The sequence below is a fragment of the Ornithodoros turicata genome, chromosome 1, assembly GCF_037126465.1.
Source record: "Ornithodoros turicata isolate Travis chromosome 1, ASM3712646v1, whole genome shotgun sequence".
Classification (NCBI taxonomy): Eukaryota; Metazoa; Arthropoda; class Arachnida; order Ixodida; family Argasidae; genus Ornithodoros; species Ornithodoros turicata.
Window position 1 is genome coordinate 190407402 of NC_088201.1, and position 22017 is coordinate 190429418.

Sequence of the window (22017 nt, forward strand, 5' to 3'; positions counted from 1 at the left end):
TGGCTTAATAGCCGGTGTCAAGAGACCCCTTTCGTCTACAACAGCGTCTTCATCTGAAGGGGACTTGAAAGGGGCTCACGTGCTCCCGGGACGGTTGGGCTCTCTTCCGCAGCGAGGTAGAGGCGCCAGCAAGAAAACCAAAAATGCCAAGTGACTTTCAAGACCACAATACGGTCTTCGGTGAGAGAAAATGTGTTTCTTTCCATTGTTGTTGTCATGTCTGTGCTTAGACTAGCAACACTGAATGTCCGGGGGTTGAGGATGCAGAAAAAGCAACAATTACTGAGGTCTGTGATGCAGAAACTGGACGTTCATGTTGTGTGTTTACAAGAAACACATTTCTTTTGTCTTGGGGACGCTAAAAATTTTGAAAGAAACACCGGTCTTTTTGCGGTCCATAGTTTTGGAGCGTGGAATGCGAGGGGTGTGACGATAGCTTTTTCTCCAGCTTTCCGCGGGGAGATCAAGCAGTACGTGAGAGACGACCAAGGTCGGGTTATAGTTGTAGACATTGCGTATCATGGAAAGGTGTATAAAATTGTAAATGCGTATGCACCAGTTGACAATCAAGAGCGGAACGCGTACTTCGACTCGCTAGATTCTTATATGCTAGGTTCTGGAGAGCGTATTTTGATTGGTGACTTCAATTGTGTTCTTAACGAATGTACTGACACTCAAGGGGGAACGTTAGTTAGTAGACCTTGGAAGGCCAAGGCTTTGCGGCGTCTGGTTAATGCTTACCGTTTTGTTGATGTATGGGAACAGCTGTATCGCAGTACGGTTGGTTTCACCTTCTATGCACAGGGCAGAAGTGTACGCCTTGACCGTTGTTATGTTCATGCTGACTTTGCCAGTGCCATAGTAGATTGTGAAGTAATACCGCTCAATACTGACACTATGTTCTTGAGTGATCATTGCATGTTGGTAGTGGAATTTGTGTTTGCCAATGGTGTCGGCAGGCAGCCGAGCCGCTGGCGACTCAATACTACGCTCTTGAATGATGAGGACGTTGTGAATGATATAACGAATATAATTAGAGTAAAGAAGAGTGAAGGCGTGCACTCCACAGACTGGTGGGAGAGTGTCAAAGACCGAATAATTCGCGCTTTTCAAAAATGGGGCAGGAAACGGGCTCAAGAAAGGAGAGAGATGATTTACGCCATACGATGGGGGTTGCGGAATCTTCGAGGATTGGGTCTCGAAACTGCAGCTCAGTTGGAAGCCTATCGTGAATTGCAAGAGGACTTAGGTGTCCTTCTACTTAAATCTTCACAGCCATTACGGCAGCCGAGTTATAGTGGGCAGGTAGCTCCATCGTCGAGAGAACTGAATACGGTCAAAGTTAGGCCGCGGTCGGTCAATATGCAAGAAGTGGAAGGTCCGGATGGGGTATTAAGACACACACAGGAAGATATAGAGGATGTGTGTGTCAATTTTTATTCAAATTTGTATGACCATAAAGAAGTGGACAAAGAGGCATGGGAAATACTAGACAAGCACATACCGTTGTTGGAAGAAGGGAAGGCTATCTTTGAAACCGAGTTTACAGTTCAGGAATTTACGGAAGCAATGAAAGCTTTGCGCTTGCGTAAAAGCCCGGGAATTGACGGTCTTCCACCAGAATTCTATCGGGTGTTTTGGGGGGAGCTTGCAGAACCATTGACCAAGGTTTACAATCTTTGTGTACGGGAGGGTCAGTTACCACAGTCCCTCAGAGTTGGACTTATAAAATTATTGTGTAAGGACGAAACAAGGAAGCGAGAGGTAGGGGCTTGGCGACCAGTCACCCTGCTCAACACGGACTATAAAATACTTGCGAAAGCGATACAGCTTAAATTGAGTCAGGCTATGGACGTCCTGCTATCACCAGCGCAGGCTTCAGCTGTTAAGGGCAGGTCTGCACAGACACATCTAGGGGCGTTACGTGACATGTTGACATATTATCAGAAAATACAGGGGACGCTTCTCCTGGTCAGTTTTGACCAGGAGAAAGCCTTTGATCGAGTCAGCCATGATTACATATTTCACGTGCTGCAGCGGATAGGGCTGCCGGGTTTGTTCATATCCTACGTTGGTCTGTTGTACAGGGATATAAGCAGCGCCGTGGAAATTAATGGTAAGCCCAGTAGAAGCTTTCCAGTCAGGTCCGGAGTGCGGCAGGGGTGCCCACTGTCACCCCTGTTGTATGCTTTGGCCCTGGAGCCCTTGGTGAGGCTTCTAGCGAGCAGTGAGGCGATCCCGCGGGCACCTGTACCGGGTAGTTCGGGCCAGGCAACATTGTTTGCCTATGCCGACGACATGACTTTGTGCACGACATCCCCGGGCGCCGTGGGAGCGGCATTGAGACTTATGGACACATATGGAGCTGGTTCAGGGGCAAAACTCAACAAGTCCAAGTCAGCTGTGCTCCGAGTGAACTACTCAGGTTCAGAAAGCCAAATAGCTGGCATACCAGTGGTAGATGAGCTAAAGGTGCTCGGTATTGTTTTCACTGCAAGCGGCGTAGCACAAAAGACATGGAGGACTATTCGAAAAAGCCTAGAAGGCATCAAAGATCAGCAGCAAAATAGTCCCCTGGGATACAGAGGCAGACGGGACTTGATTCGGACCGAAATGTGTTCGGTCATCTGGTACGCGGGTACGTGCAACCTTCCCTCCAGAATTGTGGAAAGGAGGTTGACGCAAGCAACGATGGCTGTGCTGTGGCAGGGTCGCCCGGAAAAGATTAAGCGGGCCGTTGTTCAGGCACCCCCAGAGTGTGGTGGGCTCAATATATTCAATATCAAAATCATGTGTGTAGCGTTGGCGATTGCTCAGACGTGTAGAGTGTTAGAGGAGGATGATCATATCGCCAAGCCCTTAGCTTTGTACAGCATGGGAACTTTGTGTACGCTCTTTGGAGAGCGTGTTAATCATCGCCTGCCCAGGGCGGAGTCGCCGGCACCGTTTTATGTGGAACTAGCAAAATATGTGCGCCTCCTTGCAGGTGTTGGGGGGAGCGAGATCAGGCACATGACAACTAAAAAGTTGTATGAAAGTTTATTCTATGCGTGTAAGAGGGACGAAGTCCACACACAGATAGCTTCCACGAGAGGTCTGCTGCTGTCGTCGTGGGTAGACGATGGACGTGCTGACCTCGCCTGGGAGATGTCACACAACGTGCTGCCGGTGGCTACGAGGTTGTGCAGGTTTCGCTTCCGGGCAACCAACGAGTGTGCCATGTGTGGGCAGACAGAAAACCATAAGCACATATTTTATGACTGTGTGCTCGCGAGTGCGATGTGGCGCAAGATGGCAGATCTGTTTGCGCTGCCTGGAATTGAATATAGCACTGTGCAGATCTTTGATCCGGTTCCAGTGAGTAGAGGTCGGATACCGTCTTTCTGCGTGCTCTTAAATGAAATCAAATATCAACTTTGGGCGTCCAGAAATCGGAAAATGTATGGAGGGACGAACGAGTCACTCAGGGTGGTCACTTTTTATGTTCGACTTTCTCTGCATAGAAAGATGCAATTGGAGTATGAAATATTGGGGGAGGACGCTTTCAAAAGGCGCTGGAAAAACTACCAGAAATTAATGTTCGTACAGAGAGGGAAACTCTTCATTAAGTTTTGAGGGAGAGCCTGCTGAGCAATTGAAAGAGAGCAGGTGGTGAGTCCGGTGGGGACAGGAGCGGGGATCTGCACTCAGTGGAGTATGTAACATATTGGTATTGTCGTATATTGTTATTGTTATTGTATATGTACCATTGCATATTGCTGTTATTGTAATGGTACATATTGTTATCGTGTGGGATTGTTGTTATTGTAACGATACATATTGTTGGACAAAATGGGATTGGTTGTGCATGTGTGTTGTGGCCCTGCCTAGGTAGGAGCAGTGAATTGGTTTTTGACAATAAACTTCGCCTTTTACTAAAGATCACCGTGGAGGGGGACAACACAATGAGCTTCTAGACAATTTTTGATAGGCCTAACCCGTTTGGGGAAGGCTACATCATTCAATTCAAAGAGAAAACATGCGTCCAGCTAGGACGTGTCCTGACCAGCCACACCCCCTGCCCAAAACAGAAAAAACAAATAGAGGAAAAGAAAGAAAGAGAGAGGCAGGACTCCACCACTTTGCCTCTCATATGTTTGAAATAGGGCGTCGGCGAACGTTGAAAATTTAGGACATATGCTCTGGTCTCCCTTCAAATCCGCGTATTGATCTTTCGCCTTTTACTAAAGATCACCGTGGAGGGGGACAACACAATGAGCTTCTAGACAATTTTTGATAGGCCTAACCCGTTTGGGGAAGGCTACATCATTCAATTCAAAGAGAAAACATGCGTCCAGCTAGGACGTGTCCTGACCAGCCACACCCCCTGCCCAAAACAGAAAAAACAAATAGAGGAAAAGAAAGAAAGAGAGAGGCAGGACTCCACCACTTTGCCTCTCATATGTTTGAAATAGGGCGTCGGCGAACGTTGAAAATTTAGGACATATGCTCTGGTCTCCCTTCAAATCCGCGTATTGATCTTTCGCCTTTTACTAAAGATCACCGTGGAGGGGGACAACACAATGAGCTTCTAGACAATTTTTGATAGGCCTAACCCGTTTGGGGAAGGCTACATCATTCAATTCAAAGAGAAAACATGCGTCCAGCTAGGACGTGTCCTGACCAGCCACACCCCCTGCCCAAAACAGAAAAAACAAATAGAGGAAAAGAAAGAAAGAGAGAGGCAGGACTCCACCACTTTGCCTCTCATATGTTTGAAATAGGGCGTCGGCGAACGTTGAAAATTTAGGACATATGCTCTGGTCTCCCTTCAAATCCGCGTATTGATCTTTCGCCTTTCAATTTGTCAATGTCAATTTGTTAAAAGATAAAGAAGCGGTGGAAGAAGTGAAGACATATTTGGAAGGGAAAGTTAAAGAAAGGAGCATCACATTGGATTGGTGGGACGAGACCAAAGCAGAGGTTAAGACGATTTTTCAAAAATGGGGGAGGAAAAGAGCTGTCGAAAAGAAACACGCCATTTGGTCCATACGATGGGGACTGCGATACCTGAGAAGCACCGGACTCGAAACAGTCGCTCAACAAGAAACGTACAGAGAACTGCAGAGTGACTTGGGAGCCCTGTTGGTAAAAAGAGATTGGGACAGTGGAGAGATGAAGGGGCAGACAAGTCGACAGCTGATCACCAACAAGTTGCGCAGCAAACCCCAAGGAATGCATACACTCCTGGACAGAGAGGGGATCGAAAGGACGTCACAGGAAGAAATTGAGGACATTTGCATTCACTTTTACGAAGAACTTTACCGGTACAAAGACGTTGATGAAGGCCTCTGGGAGGAGATAGCACAGACGATCCCGAGGTTGGAAAATGGTGCGGAACTGTTGGGAAAGGAAATCACAACCGCTGAGTTGACAGCAGCTCTCCGACAGCTATCTGCAGGGAAAAGCCCGGGTTCCGACGGGTTGCCGTCGGAATTTTACAAAACCTTTTGGCCACAGCTGGGGAAAGTCTTCACCGATATACTGAACGGGAGTCTAGAGAATGGTGTTTTCCCTTCGACAATGAGGCTCGGAATAGTGAAGTTGCTGTGCAAGAACGTGAGTCGAGCAAATGACTTAAAGGCATGGCGACCGCTCACGATAATGAACACAGACTACAAAATCGTTGCGAAGGTTCTGCAGATGCGACTGGCGCAGGCCATGCAAGCTTTAGTGTCACCGGTGCAGGCATGTGCGGTTCCAGGGAGAGGAATTCAGACGCACCTGAGCGCCCTGCGAGACTTGTGTGCTGTAACAAAAGAGAAAGACCTCGCCATGTTATTGATGAGCTTTGACCAGGAAAAGGCCTTTGACCTCGTAAGCCACCGGTACATGTTCTATATTTTAACAAGAATGGGACTCCCAGAAAAGTTTCTTAGATACGTAGAACTGCTGTACAGAGAAGCCATTAGTGCCATTGAAGTGAATGGGAAGACCACGCAAGTTTTCCACGTGAGATCAGGAGTTCGACAGGGATGCCCACTATCACCGCTGTTGTACGTGCTGTGCATAGAGCCTTTGTTGCTTAAGCTGGCGTCAAGTCCGAGGATTGCACGGGTACCGCTTCCAGGCATCTTGGGAAGACCGACAATCTTTGCCTACGCTGATGATGTGACCATCTGTACAACGGAAGAACGCGCAGTTCAAGAGGCGCTACAGATCATGGAGCTCTACACGAAAGCATCAGGGGCAAGACTGAACAAAGAAAAGTCAACCATCCTACCGGTACATCGTCAGACGCTGCAGCAAGAGATAGCCGGAGTACCAGTTGTCCAAGGAGCGAAGCTGTTGGGAGTCCAGTTCGACATGCGAGGACCGTCCGACGAATCCTGGAAGAAAGTCCGAAAAGAACTTGAGCGTATTCGAGACGATTACAATGGACAGCAAATGAGCTACGCAGAAAGAGCTGACATCATACAGAAGACAATGACGTCAAAGATCTGGTACTTGGGCACAGGCTTTCCTCCCAATAAGAAGACGGCGAAGCAACTGACCCGCACCATCATGTCATTGTTTTGGCAGGGGAAGCCTGAAAAAGTCAAAAGAGGGGTGATCCAGGGTCCGTTGGAAGGCGGTGGATTCCAAGTGCAAGACGTCAGACTCAAGTCTTTGGCCCTCTCAATTGTACAGATAGGAAAGACCCTACAAGAAGATGAACACATAGCAAAACCTATCATGCTGTATGCCATGGGGACAGAGGCACGACTGTTTGGAGAGACGCTTGACAACACAAGACCGAAGGCGGAGAAACCCACCCCATTCTATGCAGAGGTAGCCAGGTACGCGCGAATTCTGCAGCGTTTTCTGCCAGAAGGGACCCTGCCATACTTGTCGACAAAGCAAGTCTATGAAGAGCTGTACAAAAGGTGCAAAATGCCAGATAATCCAGTGCAAGAAAGACAACACCGAAGACTGGTAGTGGCTAACGTTCTTGACGGAGACCGTGCAGACCTGGCCTGGGAACTGTCCCATAATGTCCTTTCAGTGAAAACGAGGCTCTTCCGATTCCATTTTGTTCGTTCAAATCTGTGCGGGGTCTGCAATGGACTAGAAAACCACAGACACGTTTTCTATGAATGCGTGTTGGCAGCGGCGTTGTGGCGGAAAGTAGCCACCGTATTTCGCGTACCTCGCATAGAGTACGACACTGTGCTCTATTCAGACCCTCTGCCAGTGGCTGCTAATCGAGCCCCATCTTTCGCACTTCTCATGGGTGAGGTCAAGCATGAGATCTGGCGCTCCCGAAACAGGCGAGTGTATGGTGGTGGTGATGTGTGCCTGAGGACCTCACTCTTTAACATCCGGTTGCACTTGAGGGAGAAAATACAGCGAGAACTGGACTCTATGGAAGTGAGTGCTTTCAAGAAAAGGTGGAAGGGTCATTGGCTATTGTTTGTGAGATCAAACGGCAGAATAGTTGTCAAGTTTTAAATCTTTCAAGTGCATGAATTGCGAGAATTAGAGTGTGCATCGTGCATCGTTGAGTAGGAGCTGCTCCTGAGCCGGTCTAGTGTGGTGTATATGTAAATATGATGTATATGGTGTATATGTAAATATGATGTATATGGTGTATGTGTAAATATGATGTATATGGTGTATGTGTAAATATGATGTAAATAAGATGTACATGTGTTGTAAATAGGATGCAAATTTGGTGCACTTTTCCCAATAAACTTTCGCCTTTTACTAAAGATCACCGTGGAGGGGGACAACACAATGAGCTTCTAGACAATTTTTGATAGGCCTAACCCGTTTGGGGAAGGCTACATCATTCAATTCAAAGAGAAAACATGCGTCCAGCTAGGACGTGTCCTGACCAGCCACACCCCCTGCCCAAAACAGAAAAAACAAATAGAGGAAAAGAAAGAAAGAGAGAGGCAGGACTCCACCACTTTGCCTCTCATATGTTTGAAATAGGGCGTCGGCGAACGTTGAAAATTTAGGACATATGCTCTGGTCTCCCTTCAAATCCGCGTATTGATCTTTCGCCTTTTACTAAAGATCACCGTGGAGGGGGACAACACAATGAGCTTCTAGACAATTTTTGATAGGCCTAACCCGTTTGGGGAAGGCTACATCATTCAATTCAAAGAGAAAACATGCGTCCAGCTAGGACGTGTCCTGACCAGCCACACCCCCTGCCCAAAACAGAAAAAACAAATAGAGGAAAAGAAAGAAAGAGAGAGGCAGGACTCCACCACTTTGCCTCTCATATGTTTGAAATAGGGCGTCGGCGAACGTTGAAAATTTAGGACATATGCTCTGGTCTCCCTTCAAATCCGCGTATTGATCTTTCGCCTTTTACTAAAGATCACCGTGGAGGGGGACAACACAATGAGCTTCTAGACAATTTTTGATAGCCCTAACCCGTTTGGGGAAGGCTACATCATTCAATTCAAAGAGAAAACATGCGTCCAGCTAGGACGTGTCCTGACCAGCCACACCCCCTGCCTAAAACAGATAAAACAAATAGAGGAAAAGAAAGAAAGAGAGAGGCAGGACTCCACCACTTTGCCTCTCATATGTTTGAAATAGGGCGTCGGCGAACGTTGAAAATTTAGGACATATGCTCTGGTCTCCCTTCAAATCCGCGTATTGATCTTTCGCCTTTTACTAAAGATCACCGTGGAGGGGGACAACACAATGAGCTTCTAGACAATTTTTGATAGGCCTAACCCGTTTGGGGAAGGCTACATCATTCAATTCAAAGAGAAAACATGCGTCCAGGTCGGACGTGTCCTGACCAGCCACACCCCCTGCCCAAAACAGAAAAAACAAATAGAGGAAAAGAAAGAAAGAGAGAGGCAGGACTCCACCACTTTGCCTCTCATATGTTTGAAATAGGGCGTCGGCGAACGTTGAAAATTTAGGACATATGCTCTGGTCTCCCTTCAAATCCGCGTATTGATCTTTCGCCTTTTACTAAAGATCACCGTGGAGGGGGACAACACAATGAGCTTCTAGACAATTTTTGATAGGCCTAACCCGTTTGGGGAAGGCTACATCATTCAATTCAAAGAGAAAACATGCGTCCAGCTAGGACGTGTCCTGACCAGCCACATCCCCTGCCCAAAACAGATAAAACAAATAGAGGAAAAGAAAGAAAGAGAGAGGCAGGACTCCACCACTTTGCCTCTCATATGTTTGAAATAGGGCGTCGGCGAACGTTGAAAATTTAGGACATATGCTCTGGTCTCCCTTCAAATCCGCGTATTGATCTTTCGCCTTTTACTAAAGATGTTGGACTCGATCATCTCTCCCGCCCAAGCGTGTGCAGTTCCCGGTAGAAGCGTTCAACAACATCTTTTCGCCCTGCGCGACATCTTCTACTGGGTAGCTGATCGTCGGTCTTCAGCTCTCATGGTGTCGTTCGACCAGGAAAAGGCGTTCGACCGGGTTTGTCACGAATTCCTCTTCTACGTTCTCCGTCGAACGGGACTCGGCGAGCGCTTCCAACGCTTCGTTCGTGTCCTCTACACGGAAGCAGAAAGCAGGGTACTCGTCAATGGCAAGCCATCGTCGTCCATTGAAGTGAAATCGGGAGTCCGACAAGGTTGCCCCCTCTCTCCGCTTCTTTATGTATTGGTATTCGAGGTAGCCATTACAATGTTGTCCAAGGACTGTCATCTACCTCGCTTGCCAGTCCCAGGAAGTCATCGCTTCCCCACGTTGTTTGCTTACGCGGACGACTTGACGGTGTGCGTGCCGTCGCCAGACGCGGTCATGCAAGTCATGGCTTGTCTCGACAAGTACAGCCGTGCTTCTGGTGCGAAGATAAACGAGAGGAAGTCGGCCATCCTACCCATTGGCACTGAATTCCCGTATAGCGATGCTTATGGGATACCGGTGAAGGACTCCTGCCGTATCCTGGGCATTCACTTTAACCAAAGAGGGCCTCTTACTAGAAATTGGGAGCTGGCGTTACGGGACACAACTCGCCGGATCGAGTCCCTGTCCCACGTTGTCCTCGACTTTCGAGAGCGAGCAGAAGTCGTTTCGCGCCACCTGTGTTCGCACTTCTGGTATTTTGGAACAGCTTTCCAGCCTTCTACAGCTACCGCTCGACGAGCCAATAGCCTCACCTTCAGGTTCTTTTGGAGTGGACGTCCCGAACGAGTTCAGAGAGCGCTCATGATGAGGCCGGCAGAAATGGGCGGATGGCGGTTCCCGGACGTTCGGCTCCTCTGCGCAGCGCTGGGTCTGGCCTCTCTCTTTGCCATTCTGCGAGACCGAACGCATATATCCCACGACCTTGCCGTCTTCTTCCTGGGTACATCCATCAGAGATTTCGGTGGGTCATATGATAACACAAGACCCCACACCGAGAGGCTAATGACTTTTTATTTGATAATGAAACGGTATGCGGTGCGACTTCGCCAGCTCCTCCCGGACACAGACTTTACAACCTGGTCAGTCCGACAGCTCTATGAAGCCCTTTGCGAGGCGTCTTTCCCGGTGCAGGGTCCTCAACCCCAAGTGAACCGGCGCAACATACCATCCCGTCTGATTGAAGGCCGGAGAGTGGATGTGCTGTGGCAAATCTCTCACGAGATCTTACCGGTACGGGAGAGACTCCGCCGTTTCGGTTTGTCCCGAACGGACGTATGTGTGGTGTGTGGTGAGGTAGAAAGTCACCGCCACGTGTTCTATGACTGCCTGAATGCAGCTGCCATGTGGCGCAGGGTGGCAGCTATTTATCAACTGCCTGGTATCTGCTACGACACTGTGAGGTTCCTGTACCCGGTGCCGGTGCCGTCGAGAAAGCAGCCCGCGTTCATACTTCTTGTAGCGGAGATCTGCTTCCAGCTCTGGTGCGCAAGGACAAGATGTGTGTATGGGGGTCTGCCAGCGGACCTTGTGACACTAATGATGTCTACCCGACTCGCCCTAAAATCACAGCTGCAGGCTGAGCTCAAGTCGCTTGGCAGAGACGCCTTCCGCCGTCGATGGAGAAGTCACTGTGACATCTTCGTCCTCGTGAATGGACACATTGTGATAAAACTTTAAGCGCTTCACAGATCGGACCGAGTCACGGTGTACCTGTTGTTTCTTCTCTTTACTCATGCATATTATGCGCTGTTTAGTTTGAATTCATGTTTACTACACTTTAGGCACTTGTAGATTAAGTATGGGGAAGTAGGCGTCGTGCATTCTTGTGTGTGTGCATTTTGTACTTAGTCTGGTACATTTTTTTCAGTTTTTCTCGGGTGCTCTGCGTGAGCAGGCCTACTGCATGTCCTGGTGTCATGTTTCCCGTGTGAAGATTTTGACGATGCTTTGACGTTGTAGACATTTGTAGGGTACAGTTTACTCATTAAATACTCATTTACTAAAGATCACCGTGGAGGGGGACAACACAATGAGCTTCTAGACAATTTTTGATAGGCCTAACCCGTTTGGGGAAGGCTACATCATTCAATTCAAAGAGAAAACATGCGTCCAGGTCGGACGTGTCCTGACCAGCCACACCCCCTGCCCAAAACAGAAAAAACAAATAGAGGAAAAGAAAGAAAGAGAGAGGCAGGACTCCACCACTTTGCCTCTCATATGTTTGAAATAGGGCGTCGGCGAACGTTGAAAATTTAGGACATATGCTCTGGTCTCCCTTCAAATCCGCGTATTGATCTTTCGCCTTTTACTAAAGATCACCGTGGAGGGGGACAACACAATGAGCTTCTAGACAATTTTTGATAGGCCTAACCCGTTTGGGGAAGGCTACATCATTCAATTCAAAGAGAAAACATGCGTCCAGCTAGGACGTGTCCTGACCAGCCACATCCCCTGCCCGAAACAGATAAAACAAATAGAGGAAAAGAAAGAAAGAGAGAGGCAGGACTCCACCACTTTGCCTCTCATATGTTTGAAATAGGGCGTCGGCGAACGTTGAAAATTTAGGACATATGCTCTGGTCTCCCTTCAAATCCGCGTATTGATCTTTCGCCTTTTACTAAAGATCACCGTGGAGGGGGACAACACAATGAGCTTCTAGACAATTTTTGATAGGCCTAACCCGTTTGGGGAAGGCTACATCATTCAATTCAAAGAGAAAACATGCGTCCAGGTCGGATGTGTCCTGACCAGCCACACCCCCTGCCCAAAACAGAAAAAACAAATAGAGGAAAAGAAAGAAAGAGAGAGGCAGGACTCCACCACTTTGCCTCTCATATGTTTGAAATAGGGCGTCGGCGAACGTTGAAAATTTAGGACATATGCTCTGGTCTCCCTTCAAATCCGCGTATTGATCTTTCGCCTTTTACTAAAGATCACCGTGGAGGGGGACAACACAATGAGCTTCTAGACAATTTTTGATAGGCCTAACCCGTTTGGGGAAGGCTACATCATTCAATTCAAAGAGAAAACATGCGTCCAGCTAGGACGTGTCCTGACCAGCCACATCCCCTGCCCAAAACAGATAAAACAAATAGAGGAAAAGAAAGAAAGAGAGAGGCAGGACTCCACCACTTTGCCTCTCATATGTTTGAAATAGGGCGTCGGCGAACGTTGAAAATTTAGGACATATGCTCTGGTCTCCCTTCAAATCCGCGTATTGATCTTTCGCCTTTTACTAAAGATCACCGTGGAGGGGGACAACACAATGAGCTTCTAGACAATTTTTGATAGGCCTAACCCGTTTGGGGAAGGCTACATCATTCAATTCAAAGAGAAAACATGCGTCCAGGTCGGACGTGTCCTGACCAGCCACACCCCCTGCCCAAAACAGAAAAAACAAATAGAGGAAAAGAAAGAAAGAGAGAGGCAGGACTCCACCACTTTGCCTCTCATATGTTTGAAATAGGGCGTCGGCGAACGTTGAAAATTTAGGACATATGCTCTGGTCTCCCTTCAAATCCGCGTATTGATCTTTCGCCTTTTACTAAAGATCACCGTGGAGGGGGACAACACAATGAGCTTCTAGACAATTTTTGATAGGCCTAACCCGTTTGGGGAAGGCTACATCATTCAATTCAAAGAGAAAACATGCGTCCAGGTCGGACGTGTCCTGACCAGCCACACCCCCTGCCCAAAACAGAAAAAACAAATAGAGGAAAAGAAAGAAAGAGAGAGGCAGGACTCCACCACTTTGCCTCTCATATGTTTGAAATAGGGCGTCGGCGAACGTTGAAAATTTAGGACATATGCTCTGGTCTCCCTTCAAATCCGCGTATTGATCTTTCGCCTTTTACTAAAGATCACCGTGGAGGGGGACAACACAATGAGCTTCTAGACAATTTTTGATAGGCCTAACCCGTTTGGGGAAGGCTACATCATTCAATTCAAAGAGAAAACATGCGTCCAGGTCGGACGTGTCCTGACCAGCCACACCCCCTGCCCAAAACAGAAAAAACAAATAGAGGAAAAGAAAGAAAGAGAGAGGCAGGACTCCACCACTTTGCCTCTCATATGTTTGAAATAGGGCGTCGGCGAACGTTGAAAATTTAGGACATATGCTCTGGTCTCCCTTCAAATCCGCGTATTGATCTTTCGCCTTTTACTAAAGATCACCGTGGAGGGGGACAACACAATGAGCTTCTAGACAATTTTTGATAGGCCTAACCCGTTTGGGGAAGGCTACATCATTCAATTCAAAGAGAAAACATGCGTCCAGCTAGGACGTGTCCTGACCAGCCACACCCCCTGCCCAAAACAGAAAAAACAAATAGAGGAAAAGAAAGAAAGAGAGAGGCAGGACTCCACCACTTTGCCTCTCATATGTTTGAAATAGGGCGTCGGCGAACGTTGAAAATTTAGGACATATGCTCTGGTCTCCCTTCAAATCCGCGTATTGATCTTTCGCCTTTTACTAAAGATCACCGTGGAGGGGGACAACACAATGAGCTTCTAGACAATTTTTGATAGGCCTAACCCGTTTGGGGAAGGCTACATCATTCAATTCAAAGAGAAAACATGCGTCCAGCTAGGACGTGTCCTGACCAGCCACACCCCCTGCCCAAAACAGAAAAAACAAATAGAGGAAAAGAAAGAAAGAGAGAGGCAGGACTCCACCACTTTGCCTCTCATATGTTTGAAATAGGGCGTCGGCGAACGTTGAAAATTTAGGACATATGCTCTGGTCTCCCTTCAAATCCGCGTATTGATCTTTCGCCTTTTACTAAAGATCACCGTGGAGGGGGACAACACAATGAGCTTCTAGACAATTTTTGATAGGCCTAACCCGTTTGGGGAAGGCTACATCATTCAATTCAAAGAGAAAACATGCGTCCAGGTCGGACGTGTCCTGACCAGCCACACCCCCTGCCCAAAACAGAAAAAACAAATAGAGGAAAAGAAAGAAAGAGAGAGGCAGGACTCCACCACTTTGCCTCTCATATGTTTGAAATAGGGCGTCGGCGAACGTTGAAAATTTAGGACATATGCTCTGGTCTCCCTTCAAATCCGCGTATTGATCTTTCGCCTTTTACTAAAGATCACCGTGGAGGGGGACAACACAATGAGCTTCTAGACAATTTTTGATAGGCCTAACCCGTTTGGGGAAGGCTACATCATTCAATTCAAAGAGAAAACATGCGTCCAGCTAGGACGTGTCCTGACCAGCCACATCCCCTGCCCGAAACAGATAAAACAAATAGAGGAAAAGAAAGAAAGAGAGAGGCAGGACTCCACCACTTTGCCTCTCATATGTTTGAAATAGGGCGTCGGCGAACGTTGAAAATTTAGGACATATGCTCTGGTCTCCCTTCAAATCCGCGTATTGATCTTTCGCCTTTTACTAAAGATCACCGTGGAGAAAAAGATCGACGACGACGACGTTTGTTCGGCAGTGTTTATCTTCCACTGCTCCGTTAAATTTACCTTTTGTGCCAATTTTCTCAGCCTTTACCCGTTATTATTGCGTCGCAACGCCCCGAGATGGGTTCCGGAGGGTTCCCACGGGAGTTGGCGGCGCAACTTCGTCAGGACATGTCCTTCTTCTTGCATACTGACCCAACAGTAAGAGTCAAGCATGTCATGGATGCCGTGCTTTCTGCGATTCCGCTGCGAGAACTCCGGTCGGTCCGACCCCCCAGTCCAGGACGGTTTTTCATAACAGTCCACACAATGCGGGCTGTGGACGTACTACGTGTGCTGGGCTCCTTGACTATAATGAACAAGGACTATCCCCTGGTGTCAATGGCCTCTTCCATCAAGGTCATTACGGTGCTTCATCTTCCTACGGAGTTACCTGACGATGACCTCGACAATGTTCTATCCAGGTACGGTAGGGTGATTAAATCTCACCGTGAAAAGTATCGGGAGTATCCGACAGTGGAGACGGGTGCTCGCAAGGTACTTATGGAGGTAGCCAAGGAAGTGCCGAACTTTTTTACGGTCAGAGGCTTCCAAGCAACATGCCTGTATTCAGGTATGCGGAAGTTGTGCCGTCGATGTAGCCAGGAAGGCCATTTCGCTGTAGACTGTACTACTCCGCGGTGTCGTCGATGCGGGGCATACGGCCATGAGGCTGCATCGTGTGAGGAACGTTGCAAGAAATGTGGGGCGGATCACTGGACTACCCGCTGTCGGGTGTCTACGTACGCTAGTGTGGCCACGGAGAACACCGTCCTGGTTGAACAGGATGGCGGAGATGACCTTCCCCTGGACCTCCGTCAGGAACTCCGTCGGGAGGTGACTCTGACTGATGAAGATGCGCTTATGGAGGACGCCACTGCGCCCTCTGTTGTCAATGATAACGAGGCCCCCGCCACTGCGGAGTGCCAGGTTGTTGAGGGCCAGGTTGCTGGCCAGATGAAAGATGTGGCTCCCGCCACTGCGGAGTGCCCGATTGTCGATCCCCGGCCCGTTCCTCCCGGCGATGTTTCGTCCTTTCAGGGAAACGACCCGAATGACACCAACTCCGTGAGTGGCAGTGATGTCTCGGATGTGCCACTAATAATCGACGAAGACGCGGAGGAGGACGAGCACCGTGCTCTACCTGTTTCGTCCGAAGGGTGTGCCGTAATCGTTCACGCTCAGAAGAGACCCCATGCCTCCACCGATTCCAATGGATCGGTGGCAGTGTCGTGCCAAGAAGAGGGGTGGCGTACAGTGCCAGTGAAGAGCCCTGATTCCCGCAGAAAACGGGATAATAAAAAGCCCAGGAGCAGTGACAAGCCGCCAGTCTCCCCTCCCCTTGATCAACTCCATGAAGGTGATGTCGCTTAATGTAAGAGGACTCCGACAGCATAAAAAACAGAGGATGCTCGGATCGCTCATGGACGGTTTACAGGTCGATGTCGTTCTTCTACAGGAAACTCATTTTTCCTGTCTCTCCGAAGCAAGAGATTTTGAAAATAGACTCGGTGTGAAAGGCTATTTCAGTTTCGGCCATTCAAGGTCGAGGGGTGTAGCCGTGCTCTTTACTCGACGTTTTCCCGGCACCGTACTTCGACACTCTTTCGACTTTGAAGGGAGATTAATATCGGTGGATATTTCGCTTCGAGGCCGTGACCTGCGAGTACTGTGTGTTTATGCTCCAACAGATGACCAGGAGAGAAATGATTTCTTCAGAAGCATCGATCCATATCTGCATGGGAAAAGAGATGTTATTTTTGGAGGAGATTTCAACTGTGTCATCAATGAAACATACGACAGAACCGGTGGCACCCAGAGACACCAGATCTGGAAATCAAGAGAATTGAGGCGCCTTCTTTCAGCTTGCGTCTTAACCGACGTCTGGGTCCATGTTTACGGTACCACGCCGGGCTTCACCTTCAGTGCCGGTGAACGTCATGTTAGACTCGACCGATTTTATGTGACGGGGACTGTGCTGCCGTTGGTGACGGGCTGCGCCGTTGTACAAGTCGGCACCTCCGCACAGTTTTTTTCCGATCACAAGGCCCTCGTTCTAGAGACACAGGATCCCATTGGGTTCGGCCCTCAACCGTCCCCCTGGCGCCTTAATGTTTCTCTTTTGGAGGACGAGATGGTGGTGGGAGACGTCGAACGTTATCTGATGGACAAGCTGCAAGAGGAAAAATCGCTTGCGTGGTGGGATAGCGTGAAGGTCGGCCTACGGGACATTTTCATCAAGTGGGGAAAGAAGAGGGCTTCAGAACGGCGGAAGGATATCCGCATACTGCAGGTAGGGCTTCGGGGACTTCTAGAATGTGGGTTGTCTACCCAAGAGGAGAAGTGCGCGTTCAAGGAGATGCAGGCTCAACTCTCAGCTCTCCTTTGGCATAATGCCCAAAGGTGGACGGCACCAGGCAATGAGCCCGGGAGTCGGCGAATTCCTGGTCATGTGCAGACGGCTCTAGGGGAAAATCGTCTCACTCCGCGAGTACACATGGACCAGCTCATAAAAGATGATGGGACAGTTGCGTCCACAATGGAGGATCTTTTGGCGACTTGTCACGCGTACTACGCCCGGTTATTTTCTCAGAAGCCCGTGGAATCTTCGCTGTGGGATCAAGTCTGCGCTGAGTATCCTAGCCTCCCGCCTGACCAGTCGGGAGACTTGGATTTAGACATATCAGTCACAGAAATTTATCAAGCGGCTAAAGAGATGAGGAAAGGAAAGACACCGGGACCAGACGGTCTTCCTGTAGAGCTCTACCTACGCTTCTGGAAATATCTTGGTGGCGCTCTCGGAGAAGTGTTCTGCATAGCCATTGAGAAAGGAGTCCTTCCTGAGTCCTCCCGCTGCGGCTTGATCAAACTCCTATGCAAAGACCCGATGCGCTCCCAAGAACTTTCAGCTTGGCGTCCGATCACTCTGTTGAATACGGACTACAAGATACTGGCCAAGGTCATACAGATGCGTCTTTCACGGGTGTTGGACTCGATCATCTCTCCCGCCCAAGCGTGCGCAGTTCCCGGTAGAAGCGTTCAACAACATCTTTTCGCCCTGCGCGACATCTTCTACTGGGTAGCTGATCGCCGGTCTTCAGCTCTCATGGTGTCGTTCGACCAGGAAAAGGCGTTCGACCGGGTTTGTCACGAATTCCTCTTCTACGTTCTCCGTCGAGCGGGACTCGGCGAGCGCTTCCAACGCTTCGTTCGTGTCCTCTACACGGAAGCAGAAAGCAGGGTACTCGTCAATGGCAAGTCATCGTCGTCCATTGAAGTGAAATCGGGAGTCCGACAAGGTTGCCCCCTCTCTCCACTTCTTTATGTATTGGTATTCGAGGTAGCCATTACAATGTTGTCCAAGGACTGTCATCTACCCCGCTTGCCAGTCCCAGGAAGTCATCGCTTCCCCACGTTGTTTGCTTACGCGGACGACTTGACGGTGTGCGTGCCGTCGCCAGACGCGGTCATGCAAGTCTTGGCTTGTCTCGACAAGTACAGCCGTGCTTCTGGTGCGAAGATAAACGAGAGGAAGTCGGCCATCCTACCCATTGGCACTGAATTCCCGTATAGCGATGCTTATGGGATACCGGTGAAGGATTCCTGTCGTATCCTGGGCATTCACTTTAACCAAAGAGGGCCTCTTACTAGAAATTGGGAGCTGGCGTTACGGGACACAACTCGCCGGATCGAGTCCTTGTCCCACGTTGTCCTCGACTTTCGAGAGCGAGCAGAAGTCGTTTCGCGCCACCTGTGTTCGCACTTCTGGTACTTCGGAACAGCTTTCCAGCCTTCTACAGCTACCGCTCGACGAGCCAATAGCCTCACCTTCAGGTTTTTTTGGAGTGGACGTCCCGAACGGGTTCAGAGAGCGCTGATGATGAGGCCGGCAGAAATGGGTGGATGGCGGTTCCCGGACGTTCGGCTCCTGTGCGCAGCGCTGGGTCTGGCCTCTCTCTTTGCCATTCTGCGAGATCGATCGCATATATCCCACGACCTTGCCGTCTTCTTCCTGGGTACATCCATCAGAGATCTCGGTGGGTCATATGATAACACTAGACCCCACACCGAGAGGCTAATGACTTTTTATTTGATCATGAAACGGTATGCGGTGCGACTTCGCCAGCTCCTCCCGGACACAGACTTTACAACCTGGTCAGTCCGACAGCTCTATGAAGCCCTTTGCGAGGCGTCTTTCCCGGTGCAGGGTCCTCAACCCCAAGTGAACCGGCGCAACATACCGTCCCGTCTGATTGAAGGCCGGAGAGTGGATGTGCTGTGGCAAATCTCTCACGAGATCTTACCGGTACGGGAGAGACTCCGCCGTTTCGGTTTGTCTCGAACGGACGTATGTGTGGTGTGTGGTGAGGTAGAAAGTCACCGCCACGTGTTCTATGACTGCCTGAATGCAGCTGCCATGTGGCGCAGGGTGGCAGCTCTTTATCATCTGCCTGGTATCTGCTACGACACTGTGAGGTTCCTGTACCCGGTGCCGGTGCCGTCGAGGAAGCAGCCCGCGTTCATACTTCTTGTAGCGGAGATCTGCTTCCAGCTCTGGTGCGCAAGGACAAGGTGTGTGTATGGCGGTCTGCCAGCGGACCTTGTGACACTAATGATGTCTACCCGACTCGCCCTAAAATCACAGCTGCAGGCTGAGCTCAAGTCGCTTGGCAGAGACGCCTTCCGCCGTCGATGGAGAAGTCACTGTGACATCTTCGTCCTCGTGAATGGACACGTCGTGATAAAACTTTAAGCGCGTCACAGATCGGGCCGAGTCACGGTGTACCTGTTGTTGTTTCTTTTCTTTCTCATGCATATTATGCGCTGGTTATTTTGAATTCATGTGTACTACACTTTAGGCACTTGTAGATTATGTATGGGGAAGTAGGCGTCGTGCATTCTTGTGTGTGTGCATTTTGTACTTAGTCTAGCACATTTTTCAGTTTTTCTCGGGTGCTCGGCGTGAGTAGGCCTACTGCATGTCCTGGTGTCATGTTGCCCGTGTGTAGATTTTGACGATGCTTTGACGTTGTAGACATTTGTGGTGTACAGTTTACTCATTAAATACTCATTTACTAAAGATCACCGTGGAGGGGGACAACACAATGAGCTTCTAGACAATTTTTGATAGGCCTAACCCGTTTGGGGAAGGCTACATCATTCAATTCAAAGAGAAAACATGCGTCCAGCTAGGACGTGTCCTGACCAGCCACACCCCCTGCCCAAAACAGAAAAAACAAATAGAGGAAAAGAAAGAAAGAGAGAGGCAGGACTCCACCACTTTGCCTCTCATATGTTTGAAATAGGGCGTCGGCGAACGTTGAAAATTTAGGACATATGCTCTGGTCTCCCTTCAAATCCGCGTATTGATCTTTCGCCTTTTACTAAAGATCACCGTGGAGGGGGACAACACAATGAGCTTCTAGACAATTTTTGATAGGCCTAACCCGTTTGGGGAAGGCTACATCATTCAATTCAAAGAGAAAACATGCGTCCAGGTCGGACGTGTCCTGACCAGCCACACCCCCTGCCCAAAACAGAAAAAACAAATAGAGGAAAAGAAAGAAAGAGAGAGGCAGGACTCCACCACTTTGCCTCTCATATGTTTGAAATAGGGCGTCGGCGAACGTTGAAAATTTAGGACATATGCTCTGGTCTCCCTTCAAATCCGCGTATTGATCTTTCGCCTTTTACTAAAGATCACCGTGGAGGGGGACAACACAATGAGCTTCTAGACAATTTTTGATAGGCCTAACCCGTTTGGGGAAGGCTACATCATTCAATTCAAAGAGAAAACATGCGTCCAGCTAGGACGTGTCCTGACCAGCCACATCCCCTGCCCGAAACAGATAAAACAAATAGAGGAAAAGAAAGAAAGAGAGAGGCAGGACTCCACCACTTTGCCTCTCATATGTTTGAAATAGGGCGTCGGCGAACGTTGAAAATTTAGGACATATGCTCTGGTCTCCCTTCAAATCCGCGTATTGATCTTTCGCCTTTTACGCCCGACTGTTCTCAAAGAAAGATGCGGACGCCTCGCTGTGGGATGAAGTATGCGAAGACTTCCCAAGTTTGACATCAGATCAGTCAAGTGACTTAGATCTCGACGTTTCCGTCCACGAACTTTTCGTGGCTGCAAAGGCTATGAGGAAGGGAAAGACACCGGGTCCGGATGGCCTACCCGTGGAGTTTTATCTTCGCTTCTGGGACTGCCTTGGCGGGGCTCTCCGGGACATTTTCGGCGCTTCTCTCGAACAGGGCATTCTCCCAGAATCCACCCGCTGTGGATTAATCACACTTTTGTGCAAAGACCGCTCACGTTCTGAAGACCTGTCTGCCTGGCGACCGATTACTCTGCTGAACGTAGACTACAAGTTGTTTGCCAAAGTCCTCCAGCTTCGAATTTCGAGAGTTCTGGACCTTATAATCTCTCCTGCACAGGCATGTTCGGTTCCTGGTCGAAGTATCCAGCAGCATCTCTTTGCCTTGCGTGACATCCTTTACTGGGTCGCAGACAGAAGATCGTCAGCACTCGTCGTCTCCTTTGATCAAGAGAAAGCCTTTGACCGGATCTGCCACGCCTTCCTGTTTTACATCTTGCAGCGAGCGGGCTTTGGCGAACGTCTTCAACGCTTTGTTCGTGTCCTGTACTCTGGAGCAACCAGTCAAGTGCTCGTGAATGGCAGACCATCTGCAGCCTTCCCGGTGCACACGGGTGTAAGGCAGGGATGTCCCTTGTCGCCTATCCTGTACGTTCTCGTGTTCGAAGTCGCAATCAGGATGTTATCTAAGGAGAGCAGGGTGCCCAGGCTTCCTGTACCAGGCAGTCATCGCTTCCCGACGCTATTCGCGTACGCGGATGACCTTACCGTGTGCTTGCCTTCGCCAGCTGCAGTTAAGGAAGTTCTGGACGTCTTGGGAAAGTACAGTCGTGCGTCCGGTGCAAAGGTGAACGAGCGGAAGTCGTCAATCCTGGCAGTTGGCGCCGATTTTCCATACACAGACGCGTATGGCATACCTGTCAAAGAGTGTTGTCGCATCCTTGGGATCTATTTCAATCGAAGAGGCCCACTCACCAGGAATTGGGCAAACGCTGTGCGAGATGCAGCGGACCGGATCGACTCACTTTCAGCGGTGTCCTTGGGCTTCAGAGACCGTGCAGAGGTTATAGGACGACACCTATGTTCGCGT

The 22017-nt window shown here is 49.2% G+C and overlaps 19 non-coding genes and 1 pseudogene across 19 annotated transcripts; all 20 read left to right on the plus strand.

Moving 5' to 3' along the window:
* Window positions 1-4176: 4176 nt before the first annotated feature.
* On the plus strand, window positions 4177-4298 carry LOC135379732 (U5 spliceosomal RNA). The gene has a single exon (XR_010419190.1). It is a non-coding gene; the product is annotated as a U5 spliceosomal RNA (small nuclear RNA).
* Window positions 4299-4485: 187 nt separating this feature from the next.
* On the plus strand, window positions 4486-4607 carry LOC135379733 (U5 spliceosomal RNA). The gene has a single exon (XR_010419191.1). It is a non-coding gene; the product is annotated as a U5 spliceosomal RNA (small nuclear RNA).
* Window positions 4608-7686: 3079 nt separating this feature from the next.
* LOC135379636 (U5 spliceosomal RNA) lies at window positions 7687-7800 on the plus strand (annotated as a pseudogene).
* A 187-nt stretch (window positions 7801-7987) lies between these two features.
* LOC135379734 (U5 spliceosomal RNA) lies at window positions 7988-8109 on the plus strand. Its single transcript, XR_010419192.1, has one exon. It is a non-coding gene; the product is annotated as a U5 spliceosomal RNA (small nuclear RNA).
* Window positions 8110-8296: 187 nt separating this feature from the next.
* Window positions 8297-8418, plus strand: LOC135379521 (U5 spliceosomal RNA). The gene has a single exon (XR_010419007.1). It is a non-coding gene; the product is annotated as a U5 spliceosomal RNA (small nuclear RNA).
* Window positions 8419-8605: 187 nt separating this feature from the next.
* Window positions 8606-8727, plus strand: LOC135379735 (U5 spliceosomal RNA). Its single transcript, XR_010419193.1, has one exon. It is a non-coding gene; the product is annotated as a U5 spliceosomal RNA (small nuclear RNA).
* Window positions 8728-8914: 187 nt separating this feature from the next.
* LOC135379737 (U5 spliceosomal RNA) lies at window positions 8915-9036 on the plus strand. Its single transcript, XR_010419195.1, has one exon. It is a non-coding gene; the product is annotated as a U5 spliceosomal RNA (small nuclear RNA).
* Window positions 9037-11630: 2594 nt separating this feature from the next.
* On the plus strand, window positions 11631-11752 carry LOC135379738 (U5 spliceosomal RNA). The gene has a single exon (XR_010419196.1). It is a non-coding gene; the product is annotated as a U5 spliceosomal RNA (small nuclear RNA).
* A 187-nt stretch (window positions 11753-11939) lies between these two features.
* Window positions 11940-12061, plus strand: LOC135379739 (U5 spliceosomal RNA). Its single transcript, XR_010419197.1, has one exon. It is a non-coding gene; the product is annotated as a U5 spliceosomal RNA (small nuclear RNA).
* A 187-nt stretch (window positions 12062-12248) lies between these two features.
* Window positions 12249-12370, plus strand: LOC135379740 (U5 spliceosomal RNA). Its single transcript, XR_010419198.1, has one exon. It is a non-coding gene; the product is annotated as a U5 spliceosomal RNA (small nuclear RNA).
* Window positions 12371-12557: 187 nt separating this feature from the next.
* On the plus strand, window positions 12558-12679 carry LOC135379741 (U5 spliceosomal RNA). Its single transcript, XR_010419199.1, has one exon. It is a non-coding gene; the product is annotated as a U5 spliceosomal RNA (small nuclear RNA).
* Window positions 12680-12866: 187 nt separating this feature from the next.
* On the plus strand, window positions 12867-12988 carry LOC135379743 (U5 spliceosomal RNA). Its single transcript, XR_010419201.1, has one exon. It is a non-coding gene; the product is annotated as a U5 spliceosomal RNA (small nuclear RNA).
* A 187-nt stretch (window positions 12989-13175) lies between these two features.
* Window positions 13176-13297, plus strand: LOC135379744 (U5 spliceosomal RNA). The gene has a single exon (XR_010419202.1). It is a non-coding gene; the product is annotated as a U5 spliceosomal RNA (small nuclear RNA).
* A 187-nt stretch (window positions 13298-13484) lies between these two features.
* LOC135379745 (U5 spliceosomal RNA) lies at window positions 13485-13606 on the plus strand. The gene has a single exon (XR_010419203.1). It is a non-coding gene; the product is annotated as a U5 spliceosomal RNA (small nuclear RNA).
* A 187-nt stretch (window positions 13607-13793) lies between these two features.
* On the plus strand, window positions 13794-13915 carry LOC135379746 (U5 spliceosomal RNA). Its single transcript, XR_010419204.1, has one exon. It is a non-coding gene; the product is annotated as a U5 spliceosomal RNA (small nuclear RNA).
* Window positions 13916-14102: 187 nt separating this feature from the next.
* LOC135379747 (U5 spliceosomal RNA) lies at window positions 14103-14224 on the plus strand. Its single transcript, XR_010419205.1, has one exon. It is a non-coding gene; the product is annotated as a U5 spliceosomal RNA (small nuclear RNA).
* A 187-nt stretch (window positions 14225-14411) lies between these two features.
* On the plus strand, window positions 14412-14533 carry LOC135379749 (U5 spliceosomal RNA). Its single transcript, XR_010419207.1, has one exon. It is a non-coding gene; the product is annotated as a U5 spliceosomal RNA (small nuclear RNA).
* A 187-nt stretch (window positions 14534-14720) lies between these two features.
* On the plus strand, window positions 14721-14836 carry LOC135379631 (U5 spliceosomal RNA). The gene has a single exon (XR_010419107.1). It is a non-coding gene; the product is annotated as a U5 spliceosomal RNA (small nuclear RNA).
* A 5327-nt stretch (window positions 14837-20163) lies between these two features.
* LOC135379750 (U5 spliceosomal RNA) lies at window positions 20164-20285 on the plus strand. The gene has a single exon (XR_010419208.1). It is a non-coding gene; the product is annotated as a U5 spliceosomal RNA (small nuclear RNA).
* Window positions 20286-20472: 187 nt separating this feature from the next.
* LOC135379751 (U5 spliceosomal RNA) lies at window positions 20473-20594 on the plus strand. Its single transcript, XR_010419209.1, has one exon. It is a non-coding gene; the product is annotated as a U5 spliceosomal RNA (small nuclear RNA).
* Window positions 20595-22017: the final 1423 nt, after the last annotated feature.